The following is a 20935-nucleotide window of genomic DNA, read 5'->3' as shown; positions in this document are numbered from 1 at the left end:
CTTGCTCAGCTGACCCACTTGTGCCTCCAAGTTTCTAATGGAGGACCTTGTTTCAGTCATGAAACTTTGAGTGGTTTTGATTAGATCAGAGACCATGGTTGCTAAGTCAGAGTTGTTCTGCTTAGAATTCTCTGTCTGTTGCTGAGAAGATGATGGAAAAGGCTTGCCATTGCTAAACCTGTTTCTTCCACCATTATTGTTGTTGAAACCTTGTTGAGGTCTCTGTTGATCCTTCCATGAGAGATTTGGATGATTTCTCCATGAAGGATTATAGGTGTTTCCATAGGGTTCTCCCATGTAATTCACCTCTTCCATTGAAGGGTTCTCAGGATCATAAGCTTCTTCTTCAGATGAAGCTTCCTTAGTACTGCTTGGTGCATTTTTCATTCCAAACAGACTTTGAGAAATCATATTAACTTGCTGGGTCAATATTTTATTCTGAGCCAATATGGTATTCAGAGTATCAATCTCAAGAACTCCTTTCTTCTGATTTGTCCCATTGTTCACAGGATTCCTTTCAGAAGTGTACATGAATTGATTATTTGCAACCATTTCAATTAGTTCTTGAGCTTCTGTAGGCGTCTTCTTCAGATGAAGAGATCCTCCAGCAGAGCTATCCAAAGATATCTTGGATAGTTCAGACAGACCATCATAGAAAATACCTATGATGCTCCATTCAGAAAGCATATCAGAGGGACACTTTCTGATTAATTGTTTGTATCTTTCCCAAGCTTCATAGAGGGATTCTCCTTCCTTCTGTCTGAAGGTTTGGACTTCCACTCTAAGCTTACTCAATTTTTGAACAACTTTTTTGCTAATGACCTTTCATGCAAGCGACTTCAATGACCATTCCATTCAAAGAATTCATATGAATCATTTGGTGATTGCTTGAAGTTGCTTTCATGTCCATGCTTTAGCTCTGCAACTTAAGGACTTAATTGAGAAGCGTTGAGCTTTGTTTGATTAAGAGTGTGATTGCTGTTGTATCCAGCTGGTGTGTGTGTTCTAACTACGCACACCCTTGGAATACACACACTGTCTTTCTTGTAAATCACACTATTTTAAATTCTTCCAATTAAGAATTCAATTTTCTTGACTTTGTTAGTTCTTCCTCGTCACTCTTATTTTATTGTTTCCTTATGATCTTGAAAATCTTTTGTTTTCATTCTAGGATGCAAAAGAAGGGTAAAGCACCGGTTACTCCACCGGTTGTGCAACCTACAACTCACCCGCCTAGAACTCACTTCATGGATTACCCTGGGGATAACCCAGATATCTTGGTTAACAAAAGAGCCGACCTATGATATGAAAAAATTGAGGAAAGACCAATTCATTGGGAGCGAACGCTAAAGGTTCCAAGCAAATACAAGGCGGTCATCCATGAACGAATTACCTCGCTTCATTGGGAATTTCTTATGCAAGACCCAATTGAAGTTAATGAATCCATGGTGTGGGAATTCTACGTCAACTACCAAACTTGGGAAGCAGAGTTGGTATTCCTCCGGGGAAAAAAGTTGGACACTTCCAACCAAGCTCTAGAAGCTATTCTGAAGATTCCACACATTCTGTCTGAGAAAAATGATTATCTAAAAATCAAAGTGAATGTGTTCAAGGGAAAGATGTCTTTGGCTCCTATTCTTGAGCGGATTGGCCGTCCCGGTGCATCATGGGAGTTTAGCAAAGGGAGAAAATATGTTCCCAATAGTATTGCTTACTCCAATTTGAATGTCGAGGCTCGTATTTGGCATCAGATTGTGGCGGACTACATCATTCCTAGCACCCATGCTACCCATGTCAGATTCAAAACTGCTTTGCTACTTTGGGCTATTATGGAAAGAAAGAACATAGTCATTGTCCCTCTGTTACGCACATTGATTTGGAAACTCATTGAGAATAAAAGAATCAACATTCCTTTCCCATCGATGATGATGCGTTTAGCAATAGCAACGGGGGTAGAGAGGCAACCGACGGACGTCATGTTCGAGTTTCCAAGAGGCAACAAGTTCATTCTGAGGGGAGAATTGAAAGGATCAACAAAGAAGACACCCTCAAAGAGGAAGGCACCAACCGCACCACCATCAAGTCTACCAACCTCATCAACTCCTTTACCGTTTCTCCGGTCCCTTTCGGACTTATTCCAAGATATCTTGCACGATATCCACAACATGGATCAACTTGAGCACAAGCGTTTTGAGTGAATAGCAGCAAAGCTAGAAGGAAGAGACCCCGGCCCAACTCTTGAGGCTTCATCCAAGCTAGTTGGGGAGGAGCATGATGAAGGTAACCAACCCAATTCCAAGACCACTGGCTGAAGGTGGACCCCTGAAGTTATCTTCCTCCCGGATCATAAGCATGCACAGAGAACCATGCACGAACTAAGTATAGGGGAGGATCAATGACTTCGTGGGGTTAAAAAAATTCTTTTCTCAAAACACTTTACAACACCCTTGTAGTTATTTTTCTTCATTTTTAGTAGCTTTATTTCTATTGCACCTTGTTTGGTTTGTTTGTATATATCTCTTTAGTGTTCATAGTTATATGGTAGTTAATGTTTGCATGTTGCATGATAGAGTGAATAAGTTTGGTGAAACACCAAGAAATTTCCATGTAATCCTTTTTAGGGCAAGCCATTGATTGAATTGATGAAAAATTTTGTGTTTTTCAACTTGCTTGGAGTATTTTATTTATAAAACATAGAAAAAAGAGCTAGAATAACATACCTTGTAAGATTTGAGCTCTGATAGATAGTTGCATTTTTTCAACCATAATGTTTGTTCTTGTGTGATTATACTCATTTTTTATTATGATCTTTGATTTGCATGATTCTTTATGTCCTATATTTGTTGTTTGGATGCATTTAGAATGATTGAGGCCATTCTTTATGTTGAACTCACTAACTTATATGGCCAACCCTTGCATTCACCTTTATGAACCCCTTTTGAGCTTGTAAATCCCCTTTTGTTCTGATGATAAGCACATTATTCTCCCTTATATTCCGGAATTACTCTTTGATTAGCTTGGGTAGAGTAGTGTGTATATTCTAAGTGTGGGGGAAACTAAATTGTTGGGAAGCATTGGTAATAAAGGAATAGAACTCATTGTGAAAATTGGGCAAAAAGGTAATGCTCATACATTCAGTGTTTAAGTCATATGCATCTCTTGTGCTAACAAAGACAAGAAAGTTGTAATTAAAAAAAGATTGTGCATAATAGAATGTGAAGTAAAAAGCCAAATAAAGGATGCATATGTTCATGTTTTGAAAAGAAAGTGCATGAGTAAGGTGAGATAGAAGAAAAATGGGTAGATAGGTTGTATTATTATGTGTATATAGGTGATATAGGATTAGGTGGACAGTTGAGCTAATCAAAGAACTAATTCTTTAAGTCCACTTATCCATATTGATCCTACCTAAACCCTAGCCCATTACAACCCTCTAAAGACCTCATGATATTTGTTTTTCATGCAGCAAATACTAGTTGATTGTTAGATGACTTGCAAATCTTTGAAAGCATGATTAAAGTAGAATTGAGTGATTAAGCCCTAAACACTGAGCGCATTGAGTGAATACACATCCGGTGAGGGGTTCAATCACTCAATTCTATGTTCTTAAATCTCATATTGTATCTTCTTGCAAATTGTTTGATTGGATAGTTTTAAAAACTTCAATTCAATTCTTTGGACAATTGATCTTGGTGTATGAACTCTTTGCCATGGCCTTAAAGCTTTCTTGTGATGGATTGGAGTTTTATGGTTTGTTTTATCAACTTTTAGCATTATATATATTAGTGAGTAACCTTTAGGATAGTTGCATGCATTTAGATAGTACATAGAATAAATTGTTTTTCCTTTCATCTATCTCCTTTGAGTGTGATTAAAATGAGGACATGCTAGTATTTAAGTATGGAAAAATTGATGAATCCATATTTGATGATAATTTTTTGTTGTAATTGATGGATTTCATCATATAAACTTGCACTTATTCCATTGAATAGCATGCTTTTGATTTCCTCCCAAATTATGCCTTATTATGAAAACATGCTCTTTTGTGCCTAATTTGAGAAATTTTATCCCATTCACCTTCCATTCGATGCCTTGATATTATTTATGAGTGATTTCAGATGTCTACGGAAGGAATGGCTATGAGAGAATGGAGGAAGATCATGCAAAGAAGAGGAAGCATGAAGAATCAAAGGAGAAGAGCACAACGATGTGTGCGTACGCATCGACCTGGGTGCATACGCACATGCATCAAAGCAGAGCGAGGCGTGTGCGTGAGCTGCATCGTACGTATCGCGTGACCATTTAGAGCATCGCCTAGTGTGTGTGCGCACAACCCCTTGTGCATACGCACATATAGAGATTTTGGCAGAGTGTGCATGCATATATGTCTGTGTGTACGCACAGGTGCCCACACATGCCTTCATTATAATTGCACGTGACTCGCTATTTTAGTGGATTGGAGGCCCATTTCTGAAGCCAATAGCTCATAATGAAGGGAAAATGAAGACCATATGATAGAGTTACATTAGGGTAGCTTAGGAGTAGTAGTAGGAAGCTTTAAGATAGTTTTTCTCTAAATTTTACATCATCTCCATTAGGGTTTATATTAGGATTTTACATTCAAGTGCCATTTTCCATTTTGATCTTGGATTTTGCTAGCTTCCATTGTAAGTATCTCTTTGTTACTACTCTTTATAGCTACATTGTTCTTACTCCTTCTTATAATTCAAGTTATAGTTCAAATTTACTTCTCTTTTGCAATTTCAATTTCTTGTTGATGAATTTAATGATTGATGATTGTTATATGCTTGCTTGAGTTATTATTGTTGATTGAGATCATTACTTGCTTTTAGTTTCAAGCATTTTCTCATTTTTCCCATGTTTCATGTTTTTGCCCATGAAGTGTTTGACAAAATGTCAATTATGATTATGAGCTAGTTTTCTATCTCTTGGCTTGGGGAAAATGATCACTTGGATTCCTAGAGTTGGAATGTCCAATATTTAGTGGTGATTCTTGGATTGTTAATTGTTCTTGTTCCCACTAACGCTAATTTGTTGCTAAGGTAATTTGTTAAGAACACTTATGCTCATTTAACCTACTCTCTGATGTGAGGGTTGATCAAGTGAGATTAATCCATTCTAATTGTCATAGTTATGTTTTCAACAAGAAAATGACCCTTAGCTCATTCCAAGCCAAGATTCCATTTATGCTTTAAGTCTTTCATACACATTTACATCAATCCTTTTTACACTTTACTTGTCCATATTACATAGTTAGTTCTTTAATTCTTTAATTAGTTTATTTATTGCAATTTTGGATGTTCTTTCATTTCTTTATATGTTCATCTCTTCATTGAAAATCCTTTGAGCTTCACAATCAGAATCGTACACTTATTGGTCTCAAGTGTCTTTTTCGAAGATGACCAGAAATTGAAAACTCCCGGAATTAAATTGGTTTTGAATAATGACATTGAATTCAAACTTTGATTGGGAGTCGATTATGGGTTGGGACTATACTTGCAATCCCAATTCCATTTTAAGGAAAATTCCTAACCCGCCTTCGGCTCTGCATCACGTATCATGGACACGATCGAGGTACTCGGGGAGGAATTTCCAAGAACGAACTCATGAGGGAATACCGAGATGGAAATTTTAGCAGTGGTATATATGAGATTCGTGTGTTGATTTTGAATTGTTGAGTGAAATACTTGGAAGTGGATGGTTGATTGGATAATTTATTTAATTGAGTTTGAATTGATTTGGAACCTGATGATTTAGAGTACAAGGGGCTTGTAATTGTCATTGGCATAGTTTGAATTTGAATTGGAACGAAAGTTTGTGAAATTAAACACTTTTGTAGGAATTGGAGAATGATTAATTGCTAGACAATGGATATTATAAGTTTTGAAAGATTAGGTAATGTGAGTATAAATATCAAGGATTTTTTAAGAGGTTGTAATTAAATCTTACAATGAGCATAAGCTCTATTTCGGTCAGATTGAGAAGACTTAAAAGTGGGCCTATGTTTTATGATCTGATAAGAGGATATGACGTGAATGTATGATTGGGTTCTTGGTGGTTTATAATCAAAGTGATGCTACGGAAGCGCGGTGATTTTTGATGGCTCTAAAGTTGCAGTGACATGAAAAAGGAGTCTTGGGAGATGAGTTTGTCTTGAGGGATCGGCATAGAATCGAAGAATGAAAAGTGTGTGTGGTTTAGGTTATAATAGAATTACTTAGACTAATAATTTGAGTGATTGTTTAGTGTTTGAGATCACTGAGAAGGATTTGAGATTGATTTGATTTAGATGGAACCCTTGACAGGTAAGGAAGTTTGTAGTCATTGAGAAAGGGTTAGACGAGGCTAAGAATGAAACAGACGGGTACAGCTTAGGTTTGAATTTGGTTAAGTTTATGATCTTATACATGAGAGTGAATAATGTGAACTAGTAATTGAATTGACATTATAGAATGGCAAAATGAATGGTAAGGGGTCTATTGAACCTAAGGTGGCGTGTAAGAAAATTTGAGAGCAAAATTTTTTAGGGCGAAAATTTCTGTTAGGTGGGTAGAATGTAAAATCGGGTTAATTAATATATAATTAACTCAAATTATAATTTATTCTAGAATATTTTTGACACTAATTTTAAAGAATTTAGCCCAAGATTGGGTCAAACGGACCAAACCGGACGAACCGGGCCTGTATTGGGCACAAAGCCCAGTCCACTTGCCATATAAATGAAGGGCATCAGCCTTCTTCCCCAAACCTTTGGAGAAACACGCTGAAACATGGTGAGGGGGAGAAGGAGATGAGCAAACCCTTGACTTCAACTTCAATCCTCTATGTCTTTTGATCCGGAGCTTCGATTGACGAGTTGTTTGCGGCCACGCGTCGGGTTCGTCAAACTCTTCAATTCCATCCAAAAAAAACTGTAAGTAACTTGCGTTTTCCTAGCTCTATTTCTGCTGATATGTCAAATTCGGGTTTAGAGTTTGAGGAACTCAATTCCTTGATGATTTTCATATTTTAGGGGTTCACTGGCCTTAATTTCTTGTGGGTATTGCATAAGGATCTGTGGGAAGAGGTAAGAAATCACTAACCTTTGTGATTTACTAGATTACATAAGTCCTAGGTTAATGTATGTATGATATTGGTTGTGCTAGAGTGGTTAGGTGAGATTTTGGTACTCTTGGAAGCTTGAAATTGGTATGTAGAACTCTTGGTAAAGCTGAGAGCTAGTGCTTGGTAGAGAATTTGAAAGAAGGACCAAATTATTGTGACTACAAGAAGTACAATTTAAGTTTCATTTAAGTACCGTGTGATATGATGTGAATTCCTAGGTTAGATGCCTCTAGAATTAAGCTTGAATGGTATGATTGATTGGTATTACATGTGTAGTAGGTGATATTGATATTGGGTAAGGATCGTGGAATTGTGCATTGTTGATGTATTGTTTGGAATTGGTATTTATTAGTGAATTATGTGGTTATGAGTATATTTGATGAAATATTGGGCCAGAGGCCGGAAAAAGGTAAGAACAGTAATGACGGTTGATGATTGCGTGATGTGATTAATTTGATATTATGTTGGGGGCTAGGTGGATGTAGTAATTGATAATGCTTGTTGTGTATTATTTAATTTGGAAAGATTGGGGATTGTGAATAATGTTCTTGTTGATGGAGTATGTAATTGGTATGTGATATTGATTTGTATGTATAATGGTTGATTAAGTTGTGTATTGTTAGACTTAGATTATTGAATTGAGATTGGCTAAAAGTGAAAGAATTGGTGGGTTGATGATTAAATGAGGGTTTGAAAATGGTTGATGTTGGAAGGGTGAGTTTTGGTTGGTTTTTAATGAAATTAGGAAATGTAAGTTTTAGAAATTGGAAGTTTATGAGTTTTGGAAAAAATGAGATTTTAATGTACTTCAACAGATCATATCCTGAGCTACCGTTTTTGGAATTTGATGATTTTTATATCAAATAAAAGATAATGCTTGTTGTGTATTATTTAATTTAGAAAGATTGGGGATTGTGAATAATGTTCTTGTTAATGGAGTATGTAATTAGTATGTGATATTGATTTGTATGTATAATGGTTGATTAAGTTGTGTATTGTTAGACTTAGATTATTGAATTGAGATTGGCTAAAAGTGAAAGAATTAGTGGGTTGATGATTAAATGAGGGTTTGGAAATGGTTGATGTTGGAAGGGTGAGTTTTGGTTGGTTTTTAATGAAATTAGGAAATGTAAGTTTTAGAAATTGGAAGTTTATGAGTTTTGGAAAAAATGAGATTTTAATGTACTTCAACGGATCATATTCTGAGCTACCGTTTTCGGAATTTGATGATTTTTATATCAAATAAAAGATAATTTTATAAGCTTTAAAATGGTTTAAATTTAATAGAAATCTAAATTTTGTGGAATGATATATGGTCGTTGAAAGTTTGGACCGGAAATCTGAATCTTGCAAATTCTGCAGAATGTGATTTTTGGTATGTGTGTGCGCGCACAACCCTGTGCGGACACACACCCTGTGGAATTCTAGACCTGTGTGCACGCACACACCTGTGCGTACGCACACACAAGGAAAGGGCATCTGCTGAGAGCACTAGCACGCCCTGAGCGCGCACACAATCAATAAGGTTTTGCGAGCTATGTGTACGCGCACGTTGGAAATAACATGCTGTTGATGGCTCTAGCACACCTTGTGCGCGCACTTAAAAATGATGATTTTACTTTCTATGCGTACGCACAGCCCTTTAGGAAAGAACAGAGTCGCAGCGCACGCCCAGAAGTATTTTTAAAAGTGTGTGTACGTACAGCCCTGTACGTACACACACTTTTAAAAATACTTCTGGGCATGCGCTGCGATTCTGTTCTTTCCTAAAGCTTTTGTTTTCAAGTCTTTCACTTTCCCAACAAGCTTGCGACCTTTCAAGACACTATTTCAGGCTTATAAACCCCCATTTTCATCTTTTAAATCTTAGATTAATGTAAAATGCCTAGTCTTTGAGACGAAGATAGGGAAATGGGTAACTTGTGGATGAAGAAAGGGAATATTATGATGAGTTATGATCAATGATGATGATATGAGTTGTTAAGGAGGATGGTAGAGTGCTGTGTATGATATGGGTTGAATGGCTGTGTGTGGTGATGGTTCATGGCTGATTGTGAATTATGAATTTAAGCCGGATGGTTGAGATGAATGTTGATTTATGGCTGAAGATAAATGTCTATATAGAATTTATGAATGAATGTAGTAAATGAATAATGAATGGAAAGGTTGGATGTGAGTATGTTTGCTTGCCTTCTCTCTAGTTGTAAATGGATGACAAGGCACATATACCCTCTAACGGTGACAGGGCACATATACCCTCTAGCGGTGACAGGGCACAGATACCCTCTAGCGGTGACAGGACACGGATTCCCTCTAATGATATTAATGCGTAATAGAGAGACGATAACCAGGTTAGCTACCGAGTGTGTCGGGTCCTGGAAGTTAACCAACACGTGATCTCACGGCCAGTAGGATAGACATGTATCATCTTCATATGCTTGAATTGTTTGGGTTTGTTTAATTGCTTTGGTTTGCCTAATTGTACATGTTTCATGATTATTTGCTAATTGAATTACTTGCCTTACTTTTGTACTACTTGTCTGTATTGTTTGTGTTTAATTTGGTTCTTGGGTTAGCCGATTTGGGAAGTGGTGAAGTATGAAGGGAATTGGATTAGAACAGAATTCCCTATGCTAGTTGCCAAGTTATGGATAAGTGAGAACATAGGATGGATATGGCGAGATAAGAAGCTTAAGATGCTTAGTGAATTTAAATTATAGTGCATTGTATTTATTTGGCACTTTTACCATACTGGAACCCATGGGTCGGGGGAGCTCATTCCGTGCATATATTCTATTTTTTAGATGCAGGTCTTGGTGCTCAGCAGTGAGTAGTGGTCCATCTGGGAAGCAGTGAAGTTTACTGGATTTCTGATTAACTTTTGTTCTAGTATCTCTCCTTTTATTTTGGAAAACTTTTATTGATGTATATATATATTATTCCTTTTGAAACTTGCCTATAGAGGCTGTGATGTATTTTGGGAGAGATAGAGATTTCTGTTGTCAACTATTTTAACTCTGTAACCCTAGCCGACCTAAACTTTACGGGTTACAACTATGGCTGGTATACTTATATTTATGTCTATTCTATTTCTTTCTTCTGTTTTAGTTATTTCTTTCGTTAGACGAACGCGTTGAATTTTCTTATGCCTCAATACGAGAGTGTTCGACTTTGCGATTTTATTTTCACTCTTTTCAAACTTCTCGATTAATAATTCTTTCAATTATACCTATATTTATGTATTAAAAATTCACCTTGAGAGTCGTACCACCTTAATATCTTTGACTTATGACTCGAGCATAAGGATCTGTATATTAGAGTTTTACAGTTTGGTTCTCACAACTATGGTATAAGGTCACTCTTGGACATGTTAATTAACATAATTTTAGATTTGGTAGATGATGATGATGATGATGATGATGATGATGATGATGATGATGATGATGATGATGATGATGATGATGATGATGATGATGATGATGTTAAAAAATATATCATTTTTGGTCCTTAATCTTTATTTTTGTGAGACTGATTAGCCTTTCTATCAATGTTTTTCTTGGTATTAATAAAATAAGCCTACATGATATGTTAAATTATTGATTTATTCGTTAAGAGCCAACTAGAATGGACAATTTTTTTATTTTTTTAAATACATTTGTTAAATTTATCGTGTAAAACTGAGAAATATTGGTGATTTTTAAATTATTTTTACTTATAAAAATTAAATAAAATATATATTAGTGATTAACATGTCATGTAAACAAGTTCCGTAGAGAGATCATTAAAAAAGGGGTTAATCAATCTTACAAAGTTAAATATCAAAGGGAGGAAATGATATTTTTTTTATCCAGGGCCTCATAATGCTTCGTAAAAATTATCAGGAGTTGGGATGGATTCACTTTAATAATAATAATAAATCTAACAATTATCTTAAAAGATAATGAGATTATAAAAAAAATATCATTTTTCGTCCTTAATCTTTATTTTTGTGAGACTGATTAGTCTTTCTATCAATGATTTTCTCTATATTAATGAAATAAGCCTACATGATATGTTAAACTGTTGATTTATCCGTTAAGAGCCAACTAGGATTGACAAAATTTTTTTTGTTGGGAGTCTTATTATTTTTTGGGATAACTATCAAGGCCATTTATTTATTTATTTTAAATACATTGGTTAAATTTATCTTGTAAAACTGAGAAATATTAGTGATTTTTAAATTATTTTTACTCATAAAAATTAAATAAAATATATCTTAGTAATTAACATGTCATATAAGCATATTCCGGAGAGACATCATTAAAAAAGGGGTTAATCAATCTCACAAAGTTAAATATTAAAGGCCGACAATAATTCTTTTTTTCTTCTTTTATTCAGAGCCTCATAATCCTTTGAAAAAATTATCAAGAATTGGTGGGAAGGATATTCACCCTAACAATAACAATAACAATAACAATAACAATAATTATAATAATAATAATAACTCTATATAGTCTTTGACAATTATCTTAAAAGATAATGAGATTTTAAAAAAAATATCATTTTCAGTCCTTAATCTTTACTTTTGTGAGACTGATTAGCCTTGTTATCAATGTTTTTCTTTATATTAATAAAATAATCCTACATGATATGTTAAATTATTGATTTATTTGTTAAGAGCCAACTTAAATTCATAATTTCTTTTTTGTTTTTTTAAATACATTTGTTAAGTTTATCGTGTAAAATTGAGAAATATTGGTGATTTTTAAATTATTTTTACTTATAAAAATTAAATAAAATATATATCAGTGATAGATTAACATGTCACGTAAACATGTTCCATAGAGAGATCATTAAAAAAGGTTAATCAATCTCACAAAGTTAAATATCAAAAAGAGAAAATGATATTTTTTTATCCAGAGTCTCATAATACTTCATAAAAATTATCAGGAGTTGGGATGGATTCACTCTAATAATAGTAGTAGTAGTCTCTAACAATTATCTTAAAAGACAATGAGATTATAAAAAAATATCATTTTTCGTCCTTAATCTTTACTTTTGTGAGACTGATTAGTCTTTCTATCAATGATTTTTTTCTATATTAATGAAATAAGCCTACATGATATCTTAAACTGTTGATTTATCCGTTAAGAGCCAACTAAGATTGACAAAAAAAATTTTATTGAGAGTCTTATTATTTTTTGGGATAACTATCAAGGCCGTTTATTTATTTTTTAAATACATTGGTTAAATTTATCTTGTAAAACTAAAAAATATTAGTAATTTTTAAATTATTTTTAATCATAAAAATTAAATAAAATATATCTTAGTAATTAACATGTCATATAAGCATGTTCCGGAGAGACATCATTAAAAAAAGGGTTAATCAATCTCACAAAGTTAAATATTAAAGACCGGCAATAATTTTATTTTCTTTTATTCAAGGCCTCATAATCCTTTGAAAAAATTATCAAGAGTTGGTGGGAAGGATATTCACTCTAATAATAATAATAATAATTGTAATAATCTCTGACAATGATCTTAAAAGACAATGAGATTCTAAAAAAAATATTACTTTTGGTCCTTAATCTTTACTTTTGTGAGACTAATTAGCCTTTTTTATCAATGTTTTTTTTCTGTATTAATGAAATAAACATACATGCTATGTTAAACGGTTGATTTATCCGTTAAGAGTCAACTAGGATTGACAAATTCTTTTTTGTTGGGAGTCTTATTATTTTTTGGGGATAACTATCAGGGCCATTTATTTTTTTTAAATATATTAGTTAAATTTATTGTGTAAAAATAAAACTGAGAAATATTAATGATTTTTAAATTATTTTTACTTATAAAAATTAAATAAAATATATATTAGTAATTAACATGTCATATAAACATGTTTTGGAAAGAGATCATTAAAAAAGGCTTAATCAATCTCACAAAGTTAAATATCAAAAGTCGAAAATGATATCTTTTTTTTATTAAAGACCTCATAATCCTTCGAAAAAATTATTAGGAGTTAGGATGAATATGCACTCTAATAATAATAATAATAATAATAATAATAATAATAATAATAATAATAATAATCTCTGATAATGATCTTAAAAGACAATGAGATTCTAAAAAAATATTATTTTTTATCTTTAATCTTTACTTTTGTGAGACTAATTAGCCTTTCTATCAATATTTTTTCTTTGTATTAATATAATAAACCTACATGCTATGTTAAACAGTTGATTTATCCGTTAAGAGTAGGGGTGCACATGGGACCGGGTGAAGCCGGGTTCGCGTTGACCCGGATCCGACCCTAAATAATGACCGGGTCTATTTATGAGACCTTTACCCGACCCTAAATCCGATAAAATCGTGTTACTTTCGGGTCACACTAAAGTCGGGTCTATACCGGGTGAAGCCCGAGTCTTGATCAACTTTATCACGACATCACCAAAAGTTGGATTCTACATCTCTTAAACCTCTAAATTTTGAAAAATAATTATTCCATAACATCACAACATTCACATAATAATAATTTAGAGTCTAATAATAATAATTTAAAGTTTCATAATAATAATTATGTCAATTACACACTAAACATTCAAAGTTCAAAAGACAATTAAAACAAAGTTAATAACCAACACAAGATTAACATAATGATAATAATTTATAGTGTCATACTAACTAATAACAACAAAATATTAAGTAGTAAACAACTACAGAATAAAATTCATTTGATTCATAGCTTGCTCTCAAGGTTGTGAACTTGATTTTTGTTGTGTGGATGTTTTAGTAACATCTGCAAAACATAGAAATTAGTCTCTCAAGATTATTATTTGAATTAAATTAAGTAATAAAGAAGGAATAAAAATATCATAAAGTAAATATACCATTAACAATCTTGTTACTACTGTCAAATTGATCAAACTCAAGCTCTTTAAATATCTGGTTAGATGGATACAACCAACTTTAAGTGCAGATTAAAACTTCTGCCATTTTTGGTGACAAAGAACTACGGTAAAGATCAACCACACCACCACCGGTACTAAAGCATGACTCAGATGCGACAATTAAAACTGGAATACCAAAGACATTACGAGCTATGAGAGAAAGAATTCTATATTTTGATCCATTTAATTTTCACCAAGCCAATATATCAAAATTCTCATCTTCCACATCTACAGGATCTTCGGTCAAATATTTCTCAACATCTGATTTGCTATCTGCATTAGCTTTTTCTTTCTTTTGTTTTTTTCACAAATTCACTCTATTTGCAGCAACACCCTTAGCACTAGACTGACCAGTATCTTTATCATCCAAAATATCTCTAGAGGGACTGCCAACATCATTAAGAACTTTATCATCTACAATTTCTTTTGAATAAAATTTGTACAATGTCTCCAATGTAAATTTCACAAAACTAGTCATACTAGTAGCCACTTCCTTATCATATATATCCTCCAAACACCATGAAAAATAATCAAGTTTGTATCGAGGATCTAAAACAACAACAACAAGTATCAAAGGATTAAACTTGTCAACTAGTCCCCAATATTTATCGTATTTAGCCTTCATAGAGCATGCCATAGTTTCCAATAATTCAGAATTGTTGTGGCTCCAAGATGTTAGTTGAGAATGTATAGATGCAATTTCATGAAACATTTGTTTGAAGTAACATGTAAAGAAGATGAGAAACACAAAGTAATCTCATAGAAAATTCTCAAAAAATCAATGAATAGTCTAGCATGTTGCCAATCAAGTGCCGTGGGTGGACCAACTTTCTTTTTACCCTCACAATCCTCTCCAAACCATCTAAAAAATCAATTTCTTGATCATAAAGTCTATCAAAAGTTTTTCAAATTTTTCAACATGTTCCAACATTAGATAGGTGGAATTCTATCTAGTTGGAACATCCAAACAAACAAGACTTTTAGACTCTATCAACTCAGCCTCAATGCATTCTTTAAATTTTTTAATTCTTTGGGGAGAAGATCTAACATACCTAACAGCATTCCGAATGCTTTCAATGGAGGCATGTTGCTCTTTAATCCCGTCATTCACTATCAAGTTGAGAACATGAGCACAACACCTCATTTGCAAATATTTTTCTCCGCACACCAATCCACCCCTTGCAGCTAATTTCCTTTGAAGGTAAGTGATAGCCCCGTCATTTGAAGATGCATTGTCTAATGTGATTGTGAAGACTTTTTCAATTTTCCACTCCCTCAAACATGTCTCGATTTCCCTTCCAATTGTTTTGCCCTTGTGGTTCTCAATCAAGAAAAAGTTGAGAATTCTCTTTTGTAGCTTCCATTCGTCATCAACGAAATGTACAGTTAGGCTCATGTAGCTAAAATTTTGATTTGATGTCCAACAATCTGATGTCAAACAACCTCAAGCACATGACTTTGCCAACCAAGCTTTAAGTTTTTTTTCTCATCTAAATAAAGTTGAAAACAATCTCTTGACATTGTCATTCTAGATGGTACAGTGAATCTTGGCTCAAATCGATTAATCATTTTGCGAAATCCAATCCCTACGACCACTTTAAAAGGGTGTTCATCAAGGATAATAAACTCAGCCATTGCCTTTCTACAATCTTCCAAGCTATAGCCATTGACTTTGGTGCAAGTTTTGTTGGCTTCACCTTCTTCACCAACCTTAGGCATATAGCCATGAAGTGTCTCATTTTTGCCTATTTTTGTAAATATCAAACTTGTGAGAAACTTTCAAGTGTTTATTCATAGATTTTTTGCCATGTCTAGTTGGGTGACATAGATATTCTTTTCGACAGTAATTACATTTGGCCTTGTGCTCTCCATTAGTCTCGCTAAATGGAAGCTGTTTAAAATGCGTCCAAACATAAGACTTTTTTCCCTTGCGAGTAGCCTGCTGTCCCTCGTTATTTTCAACCTTGTTTTCCTCATTAATATTTTCTGAGATGGGAGGTGCGACAGGAGTTGGGATAGGAGCAGTAGCAACCTCATGTTCTATGTACATAGCTTTGTTGTCTTCGTTACTTTGGACTACAATAAAACTAGGATCTCCTCCTTCCATTTGTATTTATCTAAACATAAAAAAAAAGTTCATTTAACAATAACTCTAAAAAAACTGAGCATACTTAAATAACTGAACATAAATACAATATATCTAAATAACACCAAACATACTTAAACAATTGTTGAATCTCATCATTTAAATTTTAACAAATAAGAAAAATTCATAAGGCATAACACTTGGATCATCACTATACATTTACCATATTTTTCCCTATTATGACGTCTTAATTAAAAAATGGTCTAGGTAAGCTTTGGCCAAGTTATCACCCTTGAGTTCCTTTTACTTTCTAGCTATATTCAAACTCTGAAACAAAAGAATTAATTCGCTTTACTATCCTTTCTCATTATTTTCGTATCTCCTAACCATATTATAAAACTTAAAAGGAAAGCTTGTATATCCTTTTTTACTTAACTTCTATTCTAAAAAGGACAATATAATACAGGATAACTCCCTTTGATTATCTTAGTATTAATTATATCACTAGCCTAATCTTTAGTGGAATATTTCATTCATAAACAGGGTGGCATTTACTATATTTTCCGATATTGGCATGAATCAGAAATGTTTATTGGTATTTACTCACAATAACATAAAGTGCACAAATCAAGAAATTTGATTTCTAAATAACATCAAATTTGAAATTAAAGGAATCAATTATAATTATCGGTAGTGTAAATTATAAAAATCAAATTATTGTTCCTACTTCCTAAACAGAAATTTACAATATATCCCAATTCCTCTTATTTGCTAATTGCTATTTCTAATCATCAACAATTTTTTCTTACTTTCATCTAACTCGTAACACTCATCATTGAAGTATTCAAAATACAAACCAAAAAATTAAACAAAAAAAATCATTTTTGTTAGTTTTTTTCCAAAATTAAACTAATTATGGCAAAAGCAATATCAACAATTTTATCAATTCTCTCCCAAAAAATAACAAAGCAAACAAAATAGGTGAAGTATTTACTATTTAGCACCCAGTAGGCCAGTAGTTACAGGAAAAAAATGAAAATCAATGATTTTTATAAAAAAAATTACATGCTCTATGTCTTGCGATGAACACTGCGTCGGTGAGAACTCTGAGTCTCTGAGAGGAGGTTGACGGCGAGTTGCTGGCACACGTGGTGGTTGACGGTGAGTTGCTGTGGTGGTTGATCTAACGTGGTATAGAAAGAGGAAGAAGGTGAAAAAAGGGGACAGCAAAAAATTAAAGACAATTAGTGGTGTAGGAGACGATTGGTTGTGAGAATGAGAGAGTGAGGTAAGATTAAGAAACAGAAATAGCATGGAAGTGTGAAGGAGGAGCTCTCCACTTACCGTTGGGGTTGCGCCGCTGCACCTCAGGTAAAAGAGTTTGAGTGAGAGAGAGTGTGGGTTACTGGGTTGTGTGCCCTAGCACCTGAGCATTGTGGACTGTGAAGTGTAGAGTGAACATTGAAGTATTGAACACAAAGTCTGAAAGCCAAACAGAATGCATATTTTTTTTTAACTAACACCTACATGGGTCCAACGGGCCGAGACCGAGTGACCCGAGCCTTGGCCCGAACCCGATTTAATAAATAACCGGGGCTATCTATTAAAATCTCGAGTCTGACCGAACCATAACGAAGCCGGGTCAAATTAGTCCCGAAGTCGCCAGGCCCGGTCCGAGTTTTCGGGTCGGACCGGGTCTTGTGCACCCCTAGTTAAGAATCAATTAGGATTGACAGATTTTTTTTGTTGGGGATCTTATTATTTTTTGGGATAACTATCAGGCCGTTTATTTATTTTTTTGAATACATTGGTTAAATTTATTGTGTAAAAATAAAACTAAAAAATATTAGTAATTTTTAAATTATTTTTACTTATAAAAATTAAATAAAATATATATTAGTAATTAACATGTCATATAAACGTATTTCGAAAAGAGACCATTAAAAAAAGATTAATCAATCTCACAAAGTTAAATATCAAAAGTCAAAAATTATATTTTTTTTATTAAAGACTTCATAATCCTTCGAAAAATTATTAGGAGTTAGGATGAATATTCATCATTCCCTATTAGATCACCTTAGAGTGGTCATGTAAATAGACATGGTTTAAATTGTTAGCCTATTTATTTTATGGATTTTAGCTTACAATTGATGTTTATTTTTTAATAGAGAAATATTAGGACATCAAAATTTATTATTTTTAATTATTATTTAATCATTAATTTAATTTTTTAGTTTAGTTTTTTAGTCTAATAATTCAATAACAAACTTTATCCTATACTTTTAAATATTAATAACTAATTAATAATAAAAAAATAAATTCTAATATCCTCTAACATTATTGTTCATTTGATATGTTATACTAATTCAATTGCACAAATGTGCACTTCGAAAATTTTAAGTGTAAAATCAAGTTTCATCGTATTTTTTTTTTACTTAATAAGGATCTTTTTTTTTTGTTAAACTAATCTCTTGATCCTTTAATCCAACCTTTAAAAAACAAAAAAATCATTACAATTTGTTCGACTAATTTATTTAAAAAAATGCAAAATTCTTTTGGAGTATTATTTTTTGTATTTGATGTAATAGGATGAATTATATATAAAATATTCTAAAAAGTATTGTAGGATTATTATACTGTTTTCAAAAAATAATAAGAATCTTAATTACAAATAAGAGATTGAATTACAAATTTTTAAATAGTAAAAATCTAATAAAAAATTTGATAAAATGATAATAATTAATAATATAATTAAATCTTATGTTTTTTTTCTATTGTCATATTTTCTTTTAATTTATGATGGCATTTAATTTTATAGTTGTATAATGATGTGTAAATTACTAATTTTACTCGTAAAAATTTAAAATTTGGATAAATTTATTCTTAAATGAATGAATTAGTTTATACTCACTATAAATAATATTCATGTTATAAAAGTAACCAAATATTAATTTTATTTAAGAAAAAAATTGTCATTATCCTAAATTTTTATAGACAAAACTAAGAGTTTATTGGTCTTTCATAAATACAAAATTAATTCTATTTATTTATGTATAAATTTATCATTGTTTTTAACTTTTATGGATAAAAAATAAAAAGAGAAAAGTTCAACCGTATTAGCCAATAATTTTATGTTATATACCAACAGTTTTAGCCAACAGTCTAATACTTTTAGTCCAATAACATATTTTTAACTAATATTTTAAAATATTATTAGTTAATTAATAGCCAAAAATAATAAATTATACTAATATTCTAACATTTCTCAAATAATAAAAATATTATTTTACTCTTATATGACTTTTAATAACTGAGTAATTTTTTCAATTAATATAGCAATATTATAAAACCATAAAGAAGTAAAACTCATTTTATTATCCCATTCTTTTGTTTCCACCTCTGTCTACCACGAGATAATAAGAATCTATTAACAGTTTAAAAATATTTTGAATGGACCAAAAGACCAACCAGTTTCATCACCCCCACCAAAGAATCCAGTGAAAAAGACTAACACAAGATGCAAACACCCTTCTTTTTACAGGTGCGCCCAACACCTTTAAATGGTGGAATTTACTTTACTTTAGGAACTCACGCAGTCATACCTAATCTTTACAATAAATAATAATAAAAAAACAAAAGACAAAGTAAAAATTCCAAACATATTGCAGTATTATTGATAAATTCTTATTAAGCCAATTAAGGCTATTTCTTTTAAAATATAGACACTTGCATTGCACTTGATATATATTAGTCCTTCAAAATATGCATGGCTGAGGCTTCTGCTACCACACTACTTAATATAGCCTTCAAAATTTACATGGACAATATATATACGAAGAAACCAATTTAAGTTGGTGGAATAATTAATTCACTCTATTAAATAAAATATTAGAATTTTAATTTTGTTTTTGTACATTCAATAATTTTTTAGTTAATAATAAACTATTAAATAGAATTTTGATCTGTTTTTTAATTTATCGAACTAAGAGATACAATAAAAAAAACATATATGGTACAAAAAAAATATTTGTATGAATGCAAAATTTTTTGTACTTATTTTAAATTTATTTATTATCATAAAGATAAAGTTAAAGATACAAGTACAAACCTTACTTTATTTATGATAATAAGATAATGAGTTCAAAATGAGTACACAAATAATTAAGTTTACACAAAATTATGTCCATTTTTAATGTCTAAATACCATTTCTTTCTAAATTCAAAAAAGGTAATTGCTTTATATGCAAGTACTACGACACTGATTTCATTGAATTTGTGACACTCTTGCCTAGCTTTTAATTTCCATCCCGCTAAACCCAATCACAAGATAAGTTCAAGAAACAAACATTGTAAACACTCTCATCACTTAACTGATCATAATAATCAACTTTCTTTTGAGCTTATTTTCTGTGGGACAAGCTTCATTCCTTTTTCTTTTCCTTCTAAATCAACTCTTCCCATAATAAACAAAATAAATAAATTTCCGCAATTGAGATTAGCCCTTTAATTTCCATGCATGCTGGAATACCAAGAAGCTCAGGAATATATATACACACAAGCATATTATACATATATATATTCAGTCCCAGTTCTCAGAATTGTGTACATGGCTAACATATCTTGTCCCTTCACCGAAGCTTGTCGAAATTCAGAGTTCATTAATAAATAATAATTAAGCTTGGCCAGGAGGTCTACCGGAGTTTCCAGCTCTCCTAATAAAAAGAAAATAATTTCATCAAATAATGTATGTTTTCTTGAAAAATCTAATTTTAAAATGGATAAAATTAGAGATGTAGGT

General features: G+C 32.3%; 1 non-coding gene across 1 annotated transcript; it reads left to right on the top strand.

Annotated features, from left to right (window-relative positions):
- Positions 1-681: 681 nt before the first annotated feature.
- LOC112804276 (small nucleolar RNA R71) lies at positions 682-789 on the top strand. Its single transcript, XR_003202891.1, has one exon. It is a non-coding gene; the product is annotated as a small nucleolar RNA R71 (small nucleolar RNA).
- The last annotated feature ends 20146 nt before the right edge of the window (positions 790-20935 follow it).

This window comes from Arachis hypogaea, chromosome 5, assembly GCF_003086295.3.
Source record: "Arachis hypogaea cultivar Tifrunner chromosome 5, arahy.Tifrunner.gnm2.J5K5, whole genome shotgun sequence".
Lineage (NCBI taxonomy): Eukaryota > Viridiplantae > Streptophyta > Magnoliopsida > Fabales > Fabaceae > Arachis > Arachis hypogaea.
This window is presented reverse-complemented; position numbering and strand designations above follow the sequence as displayed.